This window comes from Triplophysa dalaica, chromosome 14, assembly GCF_015846415.1.
Source record: "Triplophysa dalaica isolate WHDGS20190420 chromosome 14, ASM1584641v1, whole genome shotgun sequence".
Classification (NCBI taxonomy): Eukaryota; Metazoa; Chordata; class Actinopteri; order Cypriniformes; family Nemacheilidae; genus Triplophysa; species Triplophysa dalaica.
This window is the reverse complement of record NC_079555.1, coordinates 18,617,149-18,639,386: the sequence shown is the minus strand read 5'-3', so window position 1 is coordinate 18,639,386 and position 22,238 is coordinate 18,617,149. Positions and strand designations below refer to the sequence as shown.

At 41.7% G+C, this 22,238-nt stretch overlaps 1 pseudogene; it reads right to left on the bottom strand.

Moving 5' to 3' along the window:
- Window positions 1-803: 803 nt before the first annotated feature.
- LOC130435998 (uncharacterized) lies at window positions 804-2,852 on the bottom strand (annotated as a pseudogene).
- Window positions 2,853-22,238: the final 19,386 nt, after the last annotated feature.

The window sequence follows — 22,238 nt, the reverse complement described above, 5'->3', positions numbered from 1 at the left end:
TGAGTGAGGCGGACTCTATGCATGGTCCAGTGATTGATGAATTTATTATGTGGTGTCAAAATGCTTTCTTAAAACTTAATGTTTCTAAAACTAAGGAGATGATTATTGATTTTAACCCTAGCAGGAAATCTATTCATGATAAGCAAATGAGCATAAATGGAGTAGGTATTGAGAGCGTTGAACAGTACAAGTACTCGGGGACTGTTTTGGATGATAAATTGTCTTTTTCTCCTAATACCGAGGCTTTCTGTAAGAGGGGGCAGCAAAGATTGTATTGTTTGCGGAAACTAAGGTCATTTAATGTGGGGAAATCATTGATGTGTATGTTCTACGGATCCTATGTTGAGTCACTGTTATCTTTTTCACTGTTGTGCTGGTTTAATTCTCTAAATGTGAAAACAAGAACTGTCTTGAGAGGATTGTTAACTATGGGTTACTTAACGTAAACCCGGGTTCTTTGATAACAGAGTGAGGTGTTTCACTATGGGAATCGCTTTGGGCGTGACCAACTACAGAAGCTCTTATGACACCACGTCTGTCTCTGACAGACAGGTCGACCCGTGATCAGGCTCCGCCCTGCCTATATCAGTCAGGTCGACCTCCACCTACGTCATTCTAGAAAGATTTCTTCCTGTCCCCGTGCAAGGAGGGAAGTGCTGGTGAAACACCTCACTCTGTTATCAAAGAACCCGGGTTTACGTTAAGTAACCCATAGTTCTTTTTCTAACTTCGCTCGGTGTTTCACTATGGGAGATATAGCCCACTCCCGAATTGCATCCACATACCTGCTATTTTCTATAGCCTTAAATGGGTACCGACGCTCCGGCTCCCAGCACCGCGTGTGCCAAGGACGGCTCGGACACGTCCAGTCTATAGAACCGCACGAAAGTGTGTGGCGTGGCCCAGCTTGCCGCCGAGCAGATGTCTCCAACGGAAACTCCCCTGAGTAAAGCCCATTACGGAGCCATACCTCGTGTGGAGTGGGCTTTTAAGCCCTTAGGCGGCTGCAGGCCCCTGCAAACATAAGACAAGGATATAGCCTCCACAATCCAATGAGACAGCCGTTGACGCGATAACGGCTTCCCTTTCTGCGGAGTGGCCCATGACACGAATAGCTGATCACAAGACCTGAAACCCGCTGTCCTATTTACATACATATATAGTGCCCGAACCGGACACAATAAGTTCAGTTTCTTCTCCTCCGGGGAAGAGAACGGAGGAGGGTGAAAAGCTGCCAGCTCAGTAGATGGGCACCTATACGCTGAGTCTAACACCTTAGGCACGAACGCTGGGTTAGGACAGAACGCGACCTTTGTAAGCCCTGGAGCGAATTGCAGACAATATGGGCTAACTGATAAAGCCTGTAAATCACTCACATGCTTTGCGGTTACCAAAGCTATGAGGAGCGCCGTTTTAAGAGAAAGATACTTGAGGCCCACTCCTTCCAACGGCTCAAACGGGTGATGACAAAGGGCTTCTAAGACAATGGTCACATCCCATAATGGATCCATTCGCCTAGATGCCGGTCTTATACGGCGTGCCCCTTTCATAAATCGGCTTATTAACGGGTGCTGTCCGGCTGATTTCTCACCAAAACCCACATGACACGCTGAAATAGCTGCTAAATACACCTTTATGGTAGAGAAAGCTTTCCCTTTATCTAGCAGATCCTGTAGGAAGCACAATATATCTCTTACAGCGCACTGGAAAGGGACAATATGACTCCGCTCACACCACTCCTCAAAGACTCGCCATTTATTGCTATAAGGGGAGCGAGTAGAGGGGGCTCTTGCACTCTGAATGGTGTGAATGACTGCGGACGGTAGACCAGCCGCATTCAAATTCCACCACTCACGGGCCAAGCCCAAAGGGCTATTCTGTCCGGGTGAGGATGGTAAATTTCTCCCCCTGCCTGCGACAGAAGGTCCCTCCTGAGCGGGAGGGGCCACGGTTGCCCTGCTAACAGTTGAATTATCTCTGCCACCCACGGTTTGGACGGCCAGCGCGGTGCTATTAGTATTAACGAAAGACACTGCTCCCTCACCCTGGCTAGAGTGGGGGAAATTAGACTCAGAGGAGGGAAAGCATACAGAAGTACTTCTGGCCATGGGTGGGCTAAGGCATCCACACCCAGCGGTGCATTTCCGTCCGTTAGCGAGAAATACAGAGGACACTGAGCGTTTCCTTGCGAGGCGAAGAGATCTACGGCAGCCTGACCGCATCTCTGCCATATCTGGGACACCACCTCGGGGGGGAGTTTCCACTCCCCGTACAATGGATTTCCCCTGGACAGCAAGTCCGCTCCCCTGTTGAAAATCCCCGGAACGTGAGTCGCTCTGAGGGATAAAAGCCTTGTATCGGCCCATACAATCAGCTTCTCTGCCAGCTGATGCAGAGGCAGAGAGCGTGTGCCTCCCTGTCGATTGATATAAGCCACCACCGTGGTGTTGTCTGTTTTCACCAGAACATGCTGGCTTTTGATGAAGCCCAAAAAATGTTTCAGTGCTAACCATACTGCCATCAACTCCAAATAATTTATATGTTTGTGAGTCAGCTGCGGAGGCCACAAACCGTTCACCGATCTGCCCATTAAAGTCGCTCCCCACCCCAGCAATGACGCGTCCGTTGTCATAGTCACTCTCGATGACACCGCCCCTAAGGGAATCCCCGTCCTGAACGGTCGGCCAAGATGCCTTCGAGAGCACAGACGCAAATGCGCGATCCAGCGCTGAAAATGTCTCATTTGGAGCAGTCCCAGCTGCACTACACAAATCACCGAGGCCATAAGCCCCAGCATTCGTAAGCATAGTCTGTACGGTACCACTTTCCCCATCTGAAAGCGGTCGAGGCATTGTGTGAAAGACGCGATCCTCTCTTCTGTCAGTGTTACTCTGTACGAGAGGGAATCTACGTTGAGCCCCAGATAATTCGTCTGCTGAAAAGGCTCCAGTCGGCTCTTTATCATATTGATCTTGAACCCTAAATTGCAGAGGTGATTTAACACAATCTCCGCATCTTTCACTGCTTGCTCTCTCGACGAAGAGCATATGAGATAATCGTCTATGTAAGACAATATTCTTATTCCCCTGTCCCTCAAAGGGAACAGAGCTGCTTCCACACATTTGGTAAAAACCCTTGGGGCTAAAGACAGTCCGAATGGAATAGTTTGAAATTCCTAAGCTGTGCCTTGGTGTGCAAATCTGAGGAATTTTCTGTGAGAGGGGTAAATATCTATGTGAAAATAAGCGTCTGCCAGATCGACTGTCACAAACCAATCGTTTGGACGAATCGACCGACAGAGCACTCTGTGTGTTAACATTCTGAATGAATACTTTCTCAGGTGCTTGTTTAACACACGAAGGTCCAGAATAGGACGGAGGGCTTTGCCTCCTTTCTTTGGGATAACAAAATAGCGGGAGTAAAAACCCTGACGGCTCTCCTCCTCGGGCACTACTCTGATTGCCCGTTTGTTTAACAGAGTATCGATTTCGACCGTCAGCGCTCGGGCCGATTCCCCCTGTGCTACTGACATCAATATCCCATTGAACCGAGGTGGTTTCATTGCGAATTGAAGCCTGTATCCCCGTGAAATCGTTGCCAAGACCCACGGGTGAACTGCGCATGCGCGCCAATCTGTTATGCGGACCGAGAGAGGACCTCTGTACACTTCCGCCCCGCTGGCGTCGCACAGTGATGTCGTCATCACATTCGCCGCGCGGGCTTCGGCTGAAGGAGTGAGAACTCCCCCGAGTGGTGGGACAGGGGGAGCGCTTTTCATGCGATTCAAATTTTGAGAATCTTTTTTGTGTTTGGGACATATCGCCCTCGGCTGATTGCCTGGTTGCGATAGTGGAATGTTTATTGTTATGTTGTCTGAATTCGGGGAGCATTTCACCCTCGGCCCGTGGATGCGAAAAAGCATTTTTTATTCTTAAATCCCCTGCACATAAAAACATTGGAGAACATATCGTGAGTGCTTGGTGACACTGAACACAATTTTGAGCTACCTCGTTTTTTAGAACTCGAGGAGAACAACTCAAACTGGCCCTTACCGAACTGAACACAATAGGGCCGTTTTCCCCCTTTCTTCTCTTCCCGGGCGGAGAGAGAAGGGCTGGGGAATAACTGCGTGTCAGGCCACACGCTTCTTCTTTCTGTCCTCTGGGTTTGGCGGACGTTTTTTAGCTGCCGCCGCCGCGTATGAATGCTTTCCCCACGGTCCAGGTCCAGGTCCAGCCGATCGTGGTCGCTGGCCTGCGTGTTGTCCACCCACAGGTCTCCCTCTCGCGGCTGCGGCTGCTGCGAAGCCCTGCCGCACGGGTTGAGAGGCTGGTCGCGGCACTTGCTTGCGTGGCAAACAGAGGTTAAACGCCTCGTCCTCCTGTTTCCTGAGGGTGCTGGTTTCCCTCATTTTCTCAAGTCCAGGACCAAACAACCCCTTCGTAGGGTCGTACGTTGCATCCATCACCTCCGATTTTTGCGCGTCGCCCAAGCCCGACAGGTTAAGCCATAACACTCTCTCACCTGACACAGCCAATCCCATCACACGGCCGCAGCCCTGTACCGCGCCGCGGGAAGAGCGCAGAATTAAATCGTTCACCACGCAAATCTCGTCCCAGAGTATAGGGTTCGGTGCTCCCGAATCCAACTGGCTTCCCATCTCCTCCAAAATCTCTGCTTGATACGCCGACAGTAAAGTCACAGCGTTCAGCGAGCATATTGACTGCCCCGCATATTTATACGTTCTCTGATAAATAGCAGCGGTTAGCCGATCCATTTTTCCCGGCAGCGAAATCTGCGAGGAGGCAGGGATTGAACGCCAACTCGGATGGAGGTGAAAAGCCACTGAAGACTCTACCGCTGGGGATCCGGCCAACCCCAGCTCCCCCATCCCCTGAATCTCCACCATGGAATGTCCCTTGGTGGGGAGCTTGCTCTTAAAGGGGCTATCCCAATAACGGGACATTTCCTTCATGCAAGCCGGCACGTCGGGCAAAAGTTGTCTCGCTGGAGTCTGAGCAGGCGGCAGCCTTTTCCCGTCATAAAGGTCCCTCTCAGTCCCTCCGGCATCTTTTGCTGCGGGCCAAGGAAGGCCTAGTTTAGCCGCGGCCCGTTTGCAGACCTCATGCAGGTTGCTGTCTATCTGCGAGGCCGACTCGTTCGTGCTCGGCGGCCTGGACTGTTTTGGGTGGGGAAGGGGGAATTTTCTTCCTCTTCTTCGCCGTCCATATCCAGATCGAGGAGGTCAGAGTTAGCATCGCCCTCTGCGCCCTCATCCTCCGGTTCGCCTTCTTCCTGCTCGAGCAGGCCGTCAAACAACGGCGGCATGTCCGGGGATTCGGCTTCCATCATATCCGCCCAGCTCGTTGTAGCTCGCGGGTGATGGCCAGTTGCCGCAGATTGCGTGACAGTTCCAGACAGGCATGGGTCCTGCTTGTTGGCCACTGCCACCCTCAATCTTCTCTCAAGAATTTTCACCGGCATTGATGCACAGTGAGCACATGTTTGCGGGTCCGCTAGAGACGCTTGAGCGTGTTTCGGCCCCATACACGTGATGCACATGGGATGAGGGTCCCTACACGAGATGGTAGCTCCACATGAGGATGGACACGGGCGGGATGCAACCTCCCTGGCCTTCGACTCCTTCCCTTTGGCGGGGGAAACAGCCATCGACATGATGCTATCGCCGACTCGTACGGCACAGTAGCCTAAGACAAAAAAGGTAATAAAACCCTTAGAAGGTTCGCCTTGACGCGATAACCTAATTAGACTTGACGTCTCCTACCGCTGTAAATTAATACGCAATAGAACTATTGGGATAGCTCACCACGACGCGGACGCTATTCCAACTCAAAAAAAAAAAAATGTCAGCTCAACACAATCCCGTTCACTAACCTTGCGTTCGGTGGCGGGTTCCTATGACGGTCCACCTGTTGAACAGTTTAGCGAAAAGTCAGCTGATACGGGCGTGCTGAGAGAGCTTGCTGCAGTCTCCCACGGGAAGAAAGCGCGAATGACGTAGGTGGAGGTCGACCTGACTGATATAGGCAGGGCGGAGCCTGGTCACGGGTCGACCTGTCTGTCAGAGACAGACGTGGTGTCATAAGAGCTTCCGTAGTTGGTCACGCCAAAGCGATTCCCATAGTGAAACACCGAGCGAAGTTAGAAAAAGAACCAGGGAAGTAAAACAACAGGGTGTAAGCAGATGACTATGTCCCAGTTATATCATAGATAGGTTCTGGGTAAAGCCCAGAACATTTTGTTAGATGATTCCCACCCATTGTATAATGAGTTTAACCTACTCCCTTCTGGCATTCGTTTTAGAATTAGTAAAACAAATCGATTTAGGCATTCATTTATCCCCTCAGCTGTAAAGTTTTTAAATGTAAGGTAAGAAGTTTTTAGGAAGGAAATGTATTTGTATTGTGCTGCAATCAAATTGCCTTCGGGAAGTGAATAAAGATGAACTGAAATTTACTCTCATGTTTATGGTATTGTATCTCTTAATTTTTATACCCATAGGCCTTATTTAAATCATCTGTGTAACTGTTTTCTATTGTTTGATGGTCTCTGTGTTGTTGTTGATTCTGTGTACTGGATGCTCCTGTCACCAAAACAAATTCCTTGTATGTGCAAACATACTTGGCAATAAAGCTCATTCTGATTCTGATTCTGACTGTGCCTTGCTTGTTAACACAAGTAACTAATTAGGTTCGATTGCTAATGTATTTGTTTTGTTCTGTTGACCATAAAATTTGATCTTTAGAAGAATTTAGAAAAGCAAACAGTTCTGAGGCACCTTACTTACGGTAGTCAATGATGTGCTGGAACTGAAATTTGAGCAGTGAGCAACAGCTGTTCAGATAAAATTGCCATGTTGATGTCAGAGGTCAGAGTCGAATGGGCAGACTACCTCAAGATGATAGACTCAGTAACTCATATAACCACTTGTTACAACCAAGGTATGCAGAACACCATCTTTGAACACACAACACATTGAGCCTTGAAGCAGATGGGCTACAGCAGCAGAAGACCACACCAGGTGCCACTCCTATCAGCTAAGAACAGGAAACTGGGGTGCTACAATTTGTACAGTCTCACCAAAACTGGACAATAGAAGATTGGAAAAAACATTGCCAGATTGTGATTTCAGCTGTGACATTTTTAGATTACTCAGAATGTGAGTTTATGCCAGCATCTAACTATCAGTGTGGAATTAGTGCTTTACAGTTTTAATAACTATCAACAGCTTTATCCGTCCAAGTTCAGAAATATATAAGGGACATTATTCACACACCACTTGTTTCACGTGCACTCTGAACTCATTAGAAGAGAGAGACTTTCCCTGATTCTGAAATTACATGCATATAAGATTGACCTGTTTCTTATGATGAAGTAGAGGTAACATTTCTACTACTTCCTAAGTGGACACTTGCCTATTTTGTAGATTTTAAGCTTTTGTGCTCTGCCTAAAAAATTGCACTTCATGGGACGTTCAAATAGTCTGCGTGGCCATGCATACACACAGTTTAGAGGATAAACATTGATTATACGTTTTTCATCTGGTGGACAACATTATTATTACAGCCTGAAATGTCAAGTTTTGACATTTCTGTTAGCATTTAAAAGATTATACAATTATGAAACTAAGCATATTTAGCATGATATGTTCTCCATATATAAAAAGTTAAGCACATTTAAGATTTAAGTTTCCTTTTTTATTGTTACTTAAAAGAATCTAAATCTTTTCAAAACCAATTGCAATTTAGCATCTTCAGTGTCTTGGCATCATGTTGACAAAGTTTGGTGTGAATTGCATTCTTTATTCTTGAAGTATGCATTAATTTACAGCCTAATATTTCCATAAATCAAAATTTAAATCAAAATAGCCAACTTCCTGTTAGTCTTACCTAATGACTGTAAATTATAAAGTTATCCGGCTTGATGAGAATAATATACAGGTTTTGGTAGTTGTAGGAAAAACTATCCCCCCTTTTGTCAAAGGTGTCGCTATAAGGTAGGGTAACACAGCCTACCGCTGCTACGGCATCTTCAAGATAATAAAATTTCAAAATACCCACCATACCACTCTATTTTTAACCGGTAGTATTGTTGAGTGCAATAAATGAGGAGACAAGAGACTGAACACTTCCAGTCTTACTTGTGGGTCTTGTGGGTTGCATTATGCTAATTAACAATAATTTGAACACTTACATCTGCTTTTTTGCAATGAATGACTTGGACGAGATAATGATTCAGTGAGTCATTCCTGAAGACACCTGCTTTTCTTGAATAGATCAGCCGTTTTGAACGAAATCGTTGAATTGATTAGCTGACTCAGTAAAGATTTTGTTATATTTTAATTTGTTCCTAAATGAAAAATGGTTCTAGTCTAAATAAGTATTTATTGCAGAAAACTTCACTAAAATTCCTAGACATTAGTTTTTTATCATAGAGTACACTAAAGTTTTGCTACAATTTATCCAACTAGTTAATACTACAAAATATTGTAGTGTACATTAAATTCCATTCCATTCCATTCCATTTTCTACCGCTTATCCGAACTACCTCGGGTCACAGGGAGCCTGCGCCTATCTCAGGAGTCTTCGGGCATCAAGGCAGGATACACCCTGGATGGAGTGCCAACCCATCGCAGGGCACACACACTCACTCATTCACTCACGCACTCACACCGTACGGACAATTTTTTCCAGAGATGCCAATCAACCTACCATGCATGTCTTTGGACCAGGGGAGGAAACTGGAGTACCCGGAGGAAACCCCCGAGGCACGGGGAGAACATGCAAACTCCACACACACAAGTCGGAAGCGGGAATCGAACCCCCAACCCTGGAGGTGTGAGGCGAACGTGCTAACCACTAAGCCACCGTGCTCCCCCCCCCCCGTGTACATTAAATAAGTGTCGAATTACTGAAACATAGTTACATAGCGCAGAACTCATGCGCTGTACATGGATGTGAGTTCCGGTTCCTGATTGCATCGCTGCCGGCGGGTAGTTTGTATCATCTGACACTTGCTTCAAATCACATTTGTTCTTGGTCTTAATATTAGTGTATTTTACTATCGTTACCTATTACTGTCGTTGCCGAATTATAAAGAATTCCTGTCTGGATTTCGAGCATGTCACAGTACAGAGACTGCTTAATCAGAGTTACAAATTATCTGCTTTTTGCGTCTGACCGTGGCCATATATCGTTATTGGTGCTGCTAGACCTTAATGCTGCAATTGACACCATTGACCACAGTATACTCCTACACAGACTCAAAAATTACGTTGGCATTAACAGAATAGCATTGAAATGGTTTAAGTCTTATTTAACCGACCATTTTCAATTTGTAGCAAGAAACAATGAGGTTTTTCCGCAAATCGCAAGTCCAGTATGGTGTACAACAGGGCTCAGTCTTAGGGCCTCTGCTCTTCGTATTATACATGCTACCTCTAGGAGATATAATAAAGCGACACAGAATTAGCCTCACTTTTATGCTGATGATACTCAACTTTATATTTCCTCGAAGCCTCATGAAACACAGCAGTTCCATCGAATAATCGATTTTAAAAACTGGATGAGTAACAATTTTTTACTACTGAACTCGGACAAAACAGAATTGTTACTCACTGGACCGAAACCGCCATACGTAACAACCAAGAATACTGCTTAACTACTGACGGATGCTCCATAAAGTCCTTGTCGTCAGCTATGAATCTTGCCGTTGTATTCGATAGTAAATCTGTCATTTGAGAGCCATGTCGCCAACACCTGTAAAATTGCATTTTTCCATTTTAAGAATATATCTAAACTATGTCATATGCTGTCACTGTCAGATGCAGAGAAATTATTTAATGTATTCATGACATCAAGACTAGATTACTGTAATGCACTTTTAGGTTTTTGCCCTGCAGGCCTATTACAAAAACTGGTTCAAAACGCGGCAGCTCGAGTTACATTTACATTTTACATTTAGTCATTTAGCAGACGCTTTTATCCAAAGCGACTTACAAGTGGGGTAGATAATGGAAGCAATTACACGTACCAAAAAATATGAGCATATAACCCCTGTTCTGTCAACCTTGCACTGGTTACCTATAAAGCATCGCATTAACTTTAAGATCTTGCTTATTACCTATAAAGCCATACATGGTCTAGCGCCGCAGTATTTGAGTGAAATTGTATTGTATTACAGTCATCCACGTGCATTACGCTCTCAGGCGTCCTGTCAGTTGGTAATACCTAAAATTTTAAAATCAAGTGCAGGTGGTAGATCCTTTTCTTATCTAGCGCCTAAACTTTGGAATATTCTTCCCTGCCCTGTCCGGGAGGCAGACACAATTTGTCAGTTTTAATCTAGACTAAAGTCGCATCTTTTCAATCTTGTTTACGCTACACTTCCACAATAAGGATTATGGCTGAATTATTTAGATCAACCGGAACCAGGAACACATCCAACAACAGCTGATGTTCTTGTTTCATCAAAGAGTCAAAGAGTTTGCTCTCAGCCAGTCTTGTCTCTTTGTTCCACGGTTACCGCAGGATGCAGTTCATGCCAAGACCTGATGGCAGAGCTGAGAATGGGAAGCGGTGAACTGACAAGAGCTGAGATGGTAGAGCTGGATAAAGGACGCGGCGACTTGACACGATTTCACTACAAAATTTCAAATGCTATTAGATTGTTAATGATAACCTTATATCTATAATTGACCTTATTAGTTAGTTTATTTATTTTTTTATGTAGCCTTGTTGTGAAAGCACTGTTGAGCTTGTGCAGAGGCACCAGCTTTTTCCAGAGGGGAACTGGAATCCCCTGGTTGGGCCTGGGTTCTCATGAGTTTTTTTTTCTCGATTGGAGTTTGGGGTTCCTCGCCACTGTTTGCATACTGTTTTGCACTATTTGCTTGGCTGAGGGGGCTGCATTAGAATTCAGAAGTTTTACATAATTAATATTGCATATAGGAATTTATAGTCTGTTTAATATTTGATCTGTGGTTCTCTCTCCTATATCTTAAATGTGTGCTTTCACTATTGTGTGTGCGAGTGTGTTTGTGTGTGTCGATATGTGCAAGTATGTATGCATATTGTGTGTGTGGAGCATTTGTATGTCTGTCTTTCGTGTTTTCACCTTTTTCTTGTTTTTACAGGTATATGACTTTAGTTGTTTTACTTGTAGTCAATATTTCTCATGTACAGCTGCTTTGTAACAATGAAAATTGTAAAAAGTTGAGTAGTGCAGTACAATTTTACAGCAGGGCAGTGTTAGCCTGCTCACCGGGGAGACTGCATTTATTTATTTATTTATTAATTTGATATTATTTATTAGAATGATCTTGCTCGTTCTATAAATACCATGCACCTTCTCTGTTTTTCCTGTTTGCCCCTGTATAGCTGCTTTGGAACAATGCACATTGTGAAATGCGCTATATATAAACTTGAATTGAATTGAATTACAAAATAGTTTACTATAGAAATTAGAAATGTTTTATCTAAAGCTGGGTATTTTGGAAATGTTGGTTTATTTTTTACTATGTATGTACATGGCACAGCATTGTGATAATACTTGGCATCGTGATACTTCAACTGGTATTGTGGAAATTTCCAGAGCATGCATTTTACGTGAAAAATCTGTGAATAGGCAACGTTCTGTTGGGTTGAGCTGATGGCATGCAGTGTAAACGTTGTTGACCTGTGGGATGGGCGCTGTTGAGTACCTATGCTACGGGGATTTGATTGTTGATGATTTCCTATTATCTTTGATTGTTTGGTTCTTCGACGCTCATCCTGGAATTGTTGTTTTACCAACAGGTCCATTACTTTAAACCTGCCCAGGAGTAGGATTATTTCATGTAAACAGGATTAGATTGCTGCCATGACGCAGTCGAGTCGGCTTCATTCATAAAAAAGCAACTTGTTGCACAAAGTACAGGATTAATTGAAAGAGCTTTGATGATTTAACATTAAATTATCACAATGTTTTGCTTATAGAACAAAATTTATTGTAATATAATTTATTTAGAACATTTTTTATTTACTGTGAAAAGTCTTCGTTGTGGACCAAAATAAATGAATTAATAATTAAATAAAATATAGTTTTTTTCCGGTGAAGGAGATATTTGCCATATCTATTTGTTAGAACTTCATATTAAATATATATAAAAGCACAGACAGTGCATATGTACTGAATATATGATGCAGGGATTTTTTTAAATGCAGTCTGTCCTGCCATTTGCAAATTTGTGGTATATCAGTCTCTTAAAGAACTCATCGGATGAGCACTTTCAACAAGTTGGGATGATTTATTAGGGTCTTCATGCAATGTCTGGAACATATTTTGCCAAAAAACACTCAATGGTTGTGTAAACAAAAACCTTTATGCCTCGTCAAAGAAATAGTTAGCAACCTGTTTGGGTGCAAGTCTCTTTGAATGATAATGAGTTACAGCGGACCCCAGCCCCCTTTCTTCCGTCCGGCATGTCAACTCAACACATGTGTTTTACTGTCATTGCAATGGTTTTGCTAAATTACGTTTCCTGAACTCCACTGCGGTTAGTTTCGTTTTAAACGTCTCAATTAATTAGTCTAAAAACTAAAACAATCTGTCACGGAAAACAACGTATCCTAATAAGCTCACATTGTGCGTGTATGCTTGCCTAAAATTCATGGGAATGCGCCCCTGCAGATCTCAGATCTCTTGTCTTGACAAGTTATAACGTTAGACATACAACGTGAGAGCATAACTAGTTTGCTGTGATACATTTTTCAGCCTTAGGACCAATGGTTTGATACGTTTAAAACGAAACTAACCACATTGTTCGCCCCGTTCATTAGCAAAACAAACAGCCTCCCGCAGCTGACCATATGAACCCACATAATGTATTAACATACATAGAGCTAAACTCCAAGTGCCCATTTGCTAAATATCATATATAAATAGAGTAAGTTTGAGATTTGTCTCGTTCAGTTGGTCTCGATCCCTCTTGACAACTTTGAAGCTAATTCTGCTTGTACCTGGTGTCCCAGGTTGATAAAGCACTCCGGCTTGAAGTGATTCGCGCAAACAAGCAGATTTTTACTTATGGTTCCTGAGGGATTTCCACAAAAAATAAAATAAATCCACTCCTGTCTCTTCCAAGGTTAGGACTCTGTGCAGCGACTTGTTGTCCACGAACTATAGCCATGGTGTCACATACACCGCTGTCGCTTGTGAAAACAACAATGGCGGCAGCGCCGTGGGTGGAATTTTTAAGATTAAGGGACGGCAATATTATAATAAACTGCTTTTACGTCCTGCTTTTATGTCACAACAGGAGCGAAATCTGAAGCTATACAATTTTCACATGCTTGTTTTTCCCATTTTCTGGATTGTTAGATGCACCAGGGACCCGATTATAGCACTTAAAATAAGAACATTTTGAGTTTCATCCGACGATTCCTTTAAGACCCCAAATATGGGAACTAAAGATTATGCAGTCATGATCATGTCAATAGACTCCATCATAGGCATCTGAGGCCTCAGTTTATTTTTTGCACATAAATTATAATATATGCAGGTAATATAAATTTTAATATTAGTAATAGTATTCAGCGAAAAGTGATTGAATCAATAAGGAATTATATTGTGCACCTACAGTATCACTGGCACAGTACCAAAATTACCTGAATCTGAGTCAACAATCTTCAGTCACATTTATCATTGGACTGTATTTGAAGACAATATTCCCTGACCCAAACCTGTAACACTGCAGCTCTTGCCAGGACAGCATCATGAAATTACATTTGGGTAATGGATAGGAATTAAGGAGTCCTGTGATGGAGGTCCAGCCTGATGATGATCTCCAAACGCCTACACTTAGACTGAGCTTCATGAGATGTAACTTTTGAAATAACAATTCTTTATTATTTTTAAGTAAAAAGCAACACAAACATGGTTAGGCCCACATGCGTTTTATTTTTAATCTCCATCGATCATAGGCAGGTATCAGTGTCATTTTTTAACCAGCAATAAAAGATGTTAGGTCAGTAAATAATATAGAAGTCGTTTCTAAATATCCATTTTAAATTTGTGTTCTTTGTGTTCTTTATATTGTCAAAGTCAATGTATTGAAGTTTTGACTTCTTTTGCATATATTCAACCTTGCTTTAAAGAACAAGCTCTTGGACTTGACTCAACTCAACTTTATTTATATAGCGCTTTTTTAAATTTTCATTGTTACAAAGCATCTAAACATGCGACATATGAGAATAGAATTCTAATTCTAAAGCAGTCTCCCAGCCAGGCAAATAGAACCCAACCAGGGGATTCCAGTTCCATACACTACACTTCCATAATATAAATCCTCTGAGGGTTCAGGCTGCATTAGTTAGATCAACCGGAATCAGGAACTCTTCCAAAAGCAAATGATTGATGTACTTGTTGCATCAAAGAGTGCAGAACAGTACTCTACTCTCAGCTGTTTTGTATCATTGTTCCGAGGTTACCACAGCGAGCAGGATGGAGTTCATGTCCAGACCTGATGGTAGAACTGAGAATGGGAAGTGGTGACCTGACAAGAGCTGAGATGAGAGAACTGGTATAAAGGAGGATGCAGCGATTTGACACGTCTTAAATACAAAATTTAAACTGCTACTAGATTATTAATAATAATATTAAACATATAATTTACCTTATAACTAAGTTTTTTTTTATTTAACGTAGTTGTAGAAGCTGCAGCTTTTGCCAGAGGGGAACTAAAATCCCTGGTTGGGACTGGGTTCTCCTGAGTTTTTTTTCTCCATTGGAGTTTTGGGTTCCTCGCTACTGTTTGAATACTGTTATGCACTGTTTGCCTGGCTGGAGGGCTGCTTTATTTATTTATTTATTTTAAAGTTTTATTAAGTTATTTAGTTTAATTAATATTACATATAGGAATTTATAGTCTGTATAATATTTGAATTGTGTTTCTCTCCCTTATCATTAATGTGTGTTTTAAATGTTTTGCTTATAGTCAATATGTTTTATGTGAAGCTGCTTTGTAAAAATGAAAATAGTAAAAAGCGCTTTATAAATAAAGTTGATGTGACTTGGCTCACTAACGGGCTCTTGGGCCTGACTAGACTCAGGAACAGACTCTTTGGCTTGACTTCACACAGGAGCGGATTCTTTGGCTTAATTAGACTCAGGAACGGAATCTTGGACTTGACTTGACTCAGAAGTGGATTGGGCTTGACTAGATTCAGGAACAGACTCTTGGACTTGACTTAACTCAGTAGGGGGTTATTGGGCTTGACAAGACTCAGGAGAGGACTCTTTGGCTCAGGGACAGATTCGTGGGTAGGACTCAATTCAGTAGCAAAGTCATGGACTGGACTTGGCTCAGGTTCCACACACAACACAGAGCTGTAGCCTTCACATGTAGCACAGTAGATAGAGGACATACTTCATATCTGGGACAAAAGAACTGGGGATCACCAGCAATCTGGCGGCAATCTTCTAAACAGTGACAAATGAGATCAGACCATCAGGTCTCAACATCAACACTGGCACACATCCTAAAAAAAACCCATATTCAAATGAAGCAAATTTATCGAGTCCCTTTCGAGCGCAATTCCGAAAGGGTGAAACGACTGCGGCATGATTATGCACAGGATGTATTCACTTTAGCAGTGTGATCTTGCATACTGTCTCATAATCTTTTACTGTACTGTAATATGTAAACTAGATCTACACTGAACTACACAATTTTGCCTGACACTGTTCTTCAGGGAGTTTTAAGAATGGATAGAGAGGGGATCCAGCATGAGTTCATTTACATAGATGAGGCTGGGTTCAACCTGACGAGAACACGAAGGAGGGGAAGAAACATCATTGGCCACAGGGCTATAGTCAATGTCACAGCGCAACATGGGGGTAATATAACACTCTGTGCAGCCATTACACAGAATGGGGTCCTCCACCGCCATGCCCATATGGGCCCTTACAACACAGCACTCATACTTACATTCTTGGACCAATTGCACAACATAACAGCAGCAAATCAAATCGATCATATGCAATACATTGTTGTCTGGGACAATGTGTCTTTCCACCGCTCTGCTCTGGTTCAGAACTGGTTTCAGCAACATCCACATTTCATCGTCCTATATCTTCCACCATACTCTCCATTGCTCAACCCTATAGAAGAATTTTTCTTGGCATGGTGGTGGAAGGTATATGATCTCGGTCTCCAGGCTGAGGTACCCCTCATCCAAGCCATGGAGGAGGCCTGTGACCAGATGGAGGTAGCAGCAATGCAAGGATGGATAGGTCATTCAAGACGTTTCTTCCAAGGTGTCTTGCTAATGACAACATTGCCTGCGATGTTGATGAAATTCTCTGGCCAGATCCAGCTAGGCGAAGAGACAATGTCAAGGTTTTTTTTTTACAGTAAACTTACAGTACAATACGTAAGTGACATTTTTTTACAGTATTATGAATAAATGAATAAATGAATAAATTAGTTTCTTCAGTCTGCAACATTGGTCTTGTGTTGTGTTTGGTGGATTCACATTATATTTGTACTGTGTTGATGGTAGCCCACTCTAATCATAGATAAGTAGAAGTGCTAAAAGTGTTTTAGGTTTATCATAGTAGAGTGTAACTCGTGCAAACAGAGTATAGTAATACGAAACGTGTTTGTTTCATATGGTAACAAAGTGTGGTTTTTAAACAGAAGTGTATAGTTTTTACAAGAGTGTTTAATTATGCAAATGATCTGTAGTGTTTTGCTATTTGGGTGTGTGGTTGTGCTAATTGTGTGTAGTATTTTGAAAACACGGGCCCTGTTTTGAAAATCGTGCTTAAGCAATCCAAAATCCTGTAACATGCTCTTTCTCGTCCATGTTGTTTGAGAATTTGAGCCATTGTTTTGGGAATGAGCGATTGCGCTTAATCTCATCCTTTGAAGGATCATACAATGCAGGACAGAGTGATTGACAGCATCACGTGATCATTTCCCCTCACACACATGCATTATAAACATAGCATGATGTCTAACTTTAAATGATTTGTTTCTCTGACTCTGAAGGTTATGATGAGATTAGGAGTGCAGCAGTGATTGACAGCGCTATACGATCGTTTTATCCTCTCAAACACAACAAGCATAAAACATGCTGTGTATCTGTGGTAATGACAAACAAAATAATTTTAGGATCATTTCATTCTATAATTTAAGACAGACTCGTATCACAAATCATATAAATGTGCTTTTGTGGTTTGATGAAAAAAAGTCCTGACAGCAGCGTATTCTTGGACGCGTGACTGTGTAAAATACAGATATCACTTTTAAGGTTTTAAGTAAAGAGGCTTATTTACAGCCAGGTCCTGGGACATGGGCTAGATTAATTGACGAGTTGATAATGTTATAAATGGGCTCAATTGCAACAGGTAACTCTTTTAATAATGTAGTGAAGGATTTAATCATTTAATTATTTACGTAATTACATTTAATCATTTAATTAATAAGCATGTTGTCGGTTTGGATGTTGCGAATAGTTTACTTAAATCTTCCTGTTTTATAGGAGAAAAAGACTGTAGTAGCTCTTTAAATGCCACTGCTAATGCATCGTTAGCACTATCTACTTGGATATTAAAATCTCTGATCATCAGTACTTTATTGACGTTAACCAATAGGTTCGATAAGAAGTCTGCGAACTCTATCAGAAAATAAGCGTAGGGCCCAGGGGGTCTATACACAGTAGCCAATGTAAGAGAGAGCAATGTTTTTTTACTTTTGTTTGGAACAATTATGTTCAACGCAAGCACTTCAAATGATTTAAATGTATGCTTTGTTCTCTGAGTTACGGTAAGAAAGTCTATAAAGATTGTTGCGACACCGACACCTCGACCAACCGTACGACGCTCATGCATATAACCGTAGCTTGGTGGAGTAGACTCATTTAGACCGAAATAATAATTTGGCTTAAGCCAGGTATATCAAAACTTTTGTCTGAGATCATTTCATTTACAATAAGTGCCTTTGGATTTAGTAATCTAATATTAAGTAGCCCAAACTTTAGCCGTTGTTTTTGCTCATTAAATATATTGTCTTTTGGTTTAATCACAATAAGGTTTTTTCTCTGACTTTTACATAAAGTATTATTTGGTTGTATTATTCGGGGGACAGACACAGTCTCTATGCATTTGGAAGCAGTAACATTTTTAACAGTTGAGTGAGAGGAACACAGACTATGGTTAAAGTTTGTACTTACTAGTCAAATGGTGCGTAGCGTCTTTGAGATGTTGTCAGACAGAAGTTCCGCTCCAATGCTGCTGGGGTGCAAGCCGTCGAGGCGGAAAAGCCTTGGTCGCTCCCAAAACAGATCAAAATTATTTACAAAGAGCAGCTTCTGTTCAATACACCATGACATTAACCAATTATTAAGTGTAAATAGTCTACTGAACTTTTTGTTCCCTCGTCGGAAGTAGGAAGCTGCTCTGATACAATGATCCTCGCCGTGAGGCATTTTTAGAACCAGGCTAATATGCGCATACTTTTTTGTACATGAAAGAACATGAGCTGCCGTGTTTTGGAACAGTTGGAGTTTTTGTAAAAAGCCTGCAGAGTGATCACCTAAAAGTGCTTTACAGTAATCTAGTCTTGATGTAATGAATGCATGAATTAACTTCTCTGCATCTGACAGTGACAGCATATGACGTAGTTTAGATATATTCTTAAAATGGAAAAATGCAATTTTACAGGTATTGGCGACATGGCTCTCAAATGAAAGATTACTATCGAATAGAACGCCGAGATTCTTAGCGGATGACGAGGGTTTTATGGAGCATCCTTCAATAGTTAAGCAGTATTCTTGGTTGTTACATACGGCGGTTTTCGGTCCAATAATCAACACTTCTGTTTTTTCCGAGTTCAGTAATAAAAAGTTGTTACTCATCCAGTTTTTTATATCGACAATGCATTCCATTGTTCGATGGAACTGCTGTGTTTCATGCACCTTCTAGGATACGTAAAGTTGAGCATCATCAGCATAACAGTGAAAGCTAATTCTGTGTGGCTTTATTATATCCCCTACAGGTAGCATGTATAATGCGAAGATCAGAGACCCTAAGACTAATTCCTGTGGTACACGGTACTGGACTTGCGATTGGCGTGACACCTCATTGTTTATTGCTACAAATTGAAAATGCCCTTGTCAAAAAATCCTATTGGATTCCTATAAGAAATGTGTACTGGATTCTAATAACAATTTCTATCATATTCTGGAACCATTCCCATAGGATTCCTATAAGAAATTTGTACTTGATTCTAATTAGAATTGATATTATTTTTGGAACCATTCCTATAGGATTCCTATAAGAAATTTGTACTTGATTCTAATTAGAATTGATATTATTTTTGGAGCCATTCCTATAGGATTACCAAGAATGATTTTACCTCTTTAGGACCACTTCTATTTGGGCATATAGGGATTCAATATGATATTTGATAAAAAAAGATACACACTTTCCTACTGTATCCTACTGTGTGTGTGTGTGTGTGTATATATATATATATATATATATATATATATCTCAAAAGAGACATTGCTCTAAAAATATTAAGTTGTTAGCAACAAAACCATTATTGATTCGATCCTCAACTCAACTCAACTCAACTTTATTTATATAGCGCTTTTTACAATTTTCATTGTTACAAAGCAGCTGTACATGAGACATATTTAATACAAGTATGAATTCTAAAGCAGCCCCCCCGGCCAGGCAGATAGTGCAAAACAATATGCAAACGGTGGTGAGGAACCCAAAACTCCCATCGAGAAAAAAAACCTCAGGGGAACCCAGGCCCAACCAGGGGATTCCAGTTCCCCTCTGGCAAAAGCTGCTGCCTCTGCACAAGCTCAACAGTGCTTGCACAACAAGGCTTAGTAAAAATATAAAAATTAAGGATTAAAGATTATCATTAACAATCTAATAGCATTTGAAATGTTGTAGGAAAAACAAAGTTGTCGCGTCCTTTATCCAGCTCTATCCTCTTAGCACTTGTCAGGTCACCGCTTTCCATTCTCAGCTCTGCCATCAGGTCTGGGCATGAACTGCATCCTGCGGTAACCTTGGAACAAAGAGACAAGACTGGCTGAGAGTAGAGTACTGTTCTGCACTCTTTGATGCAACAAGTGCATCATTTGTTGTTGGATGTGTTCCTGGTTCCGGTTGATCTAGATAATGCAGCCTAAATCCTCTGAGGATTAATATTATGGAGGTGTAGTGTATGCAAGATTAAAAAGATGAGTCTTTAGTCTAGATTTAAACTGACAGAGTGTGTCTGCCTCCCGGACCGTGCAGGGAAGAATATTCCAAAGTTTAGGCGCTAGATAAGAAAACGATCTACCACCTGCACTTGATTTTGAAATTCTAGGTATTACCAACTGACAGGACCCCTTAGAGCGTAATGTACGTGGAGGTCTGTAATACAATAGAAGTTCATTCAAATACTGCGGCGCTAGACCATGTAGGGCTTTATAGGTAATAAGCAAGATCTTAAAGTTAATGCGATGGTTTATAGGTAACCAGTGCAAGGTTGACAGAACCGGGGTTATATGCTCATACTTTTTTGTACGTGTAAGAACTCGAGCTGCCGCGTTTTGAACCAGTTGCAGTTTTTGTAATAGGCCCGCAGGGCAACCACCTAGAAGTGCATTACAGTAATCTAGTCTTGATGTCATGAATGCATGAATTAATTTCTCTGCATCTGAAAGTGACAGTATATGACGTAATTTAGATATATTCTTAAGATGGAAAAATGCAATTTTACAGGTGTTTGCGACATGGCTTTCAAATGAGAGAGTACTGTCGAATACAACGCCAAGATTCTTAGCTGATGACGAGGATTTTATGGAGCATCCGTCAATCGTTAAGCAGTATTCTTGGTTGTTACGCATAGCAGTTTTCGGTCCAGTAAGTAACACTTCTGTTTTGTCCGAGTTTAGTAGTAAAAAATTGTTACTCATCCACATTTTTAAGTCAACTATGCAATCCTTTATTCGATGAAACTGCTGGGTTTCATGAGGCATCGAGGAAATATAAAGTTGAGTATCATCAGCATAACAGTGAAAGCTAATTCCGTGTCGCTTTATTATATCTCCTAGAGGTAGCATGTATAATGCGAAGAGCAGGGGTCCCAAGACTGAGCCCTGTGGTACACCGTACTGGACTTGTGATTTGCGGGACACCTCATTGTTTATTGCTACAAATTGAAAACGGTCGGATAAATAAGACTTAAACCATTTCAATGCTATTCCGTTAATGCCAACGTAATTTTCGAGTCTATGTAGAAGTATGCTGTGGTCAATGGTGTCAAATGTAGCACTGAGGTCTAGCAGCACCAATAACGAAATACAGCCACGGTCAGACGCTAAAAGCAGATCATTTGTAACTCTGATCAAAGCAGTCTCTGTACTGTGACATGCTCGAAATCCAGACTGGAATTCATCATTAATGTCATTCCTTTGGAGGAAGGAGCATAATTGAGTTGAAACTACTTTTTCCAGAACTTTAGATATAAAAGGTAAATTCGATATAGGCCTGTAATTCCCTAGTTCTTTAGGGTCGAGTTTGGGTTTTTTTAAAAGAGGCCTTATAACAGCCACCTTAAATGCTTTAGGCACATGTCCTAATGTCAGAGATGAGTTAATAATACTAAGAAGAGGATCTATAATTTCTGGGAGCATTTCTTTCAGTAGTTTTGTAGGTATAGGGTCTAGCATGCATGTTGATGATTTAGATGATCTAATGATTTTAGACAGTTCATCGTGATCTACTGTAGAAAATAATTGCAATTTCTCCTTAGGGGTGCTGTAGTTAGTTTGTTCAGCGGATTTCACTACAGGTTGCATTGTTATAATTTTTTCTCTTATATCTTGGATTTTACTCGTGAAGTAGTTCATAAATTCATCACTGTTATGCTGATAATCAGAATCTGACGTCGATGACAACTTATTTTTTGTTAATTTAGCCACGGTGTTAAATAAGAACCTAGGGTTGTGATGGTTTTCCTCTATTAGTGTTGAAAAGTAGGCGGATCTAGACGTTTTTATTGCATTCCTGTAATTTCGAGTACTATCCTTCCATGCTATACGAAATACCTCTAAATTCGTTTTCTTAAAGTTGCGCTCCATTTTACGGGATGCCTTTTTTAGAGTCTGAGTGTGTTCATTATACCACGGTGTTGGGCTGCTATTTTTAATTTTCTTTAAACG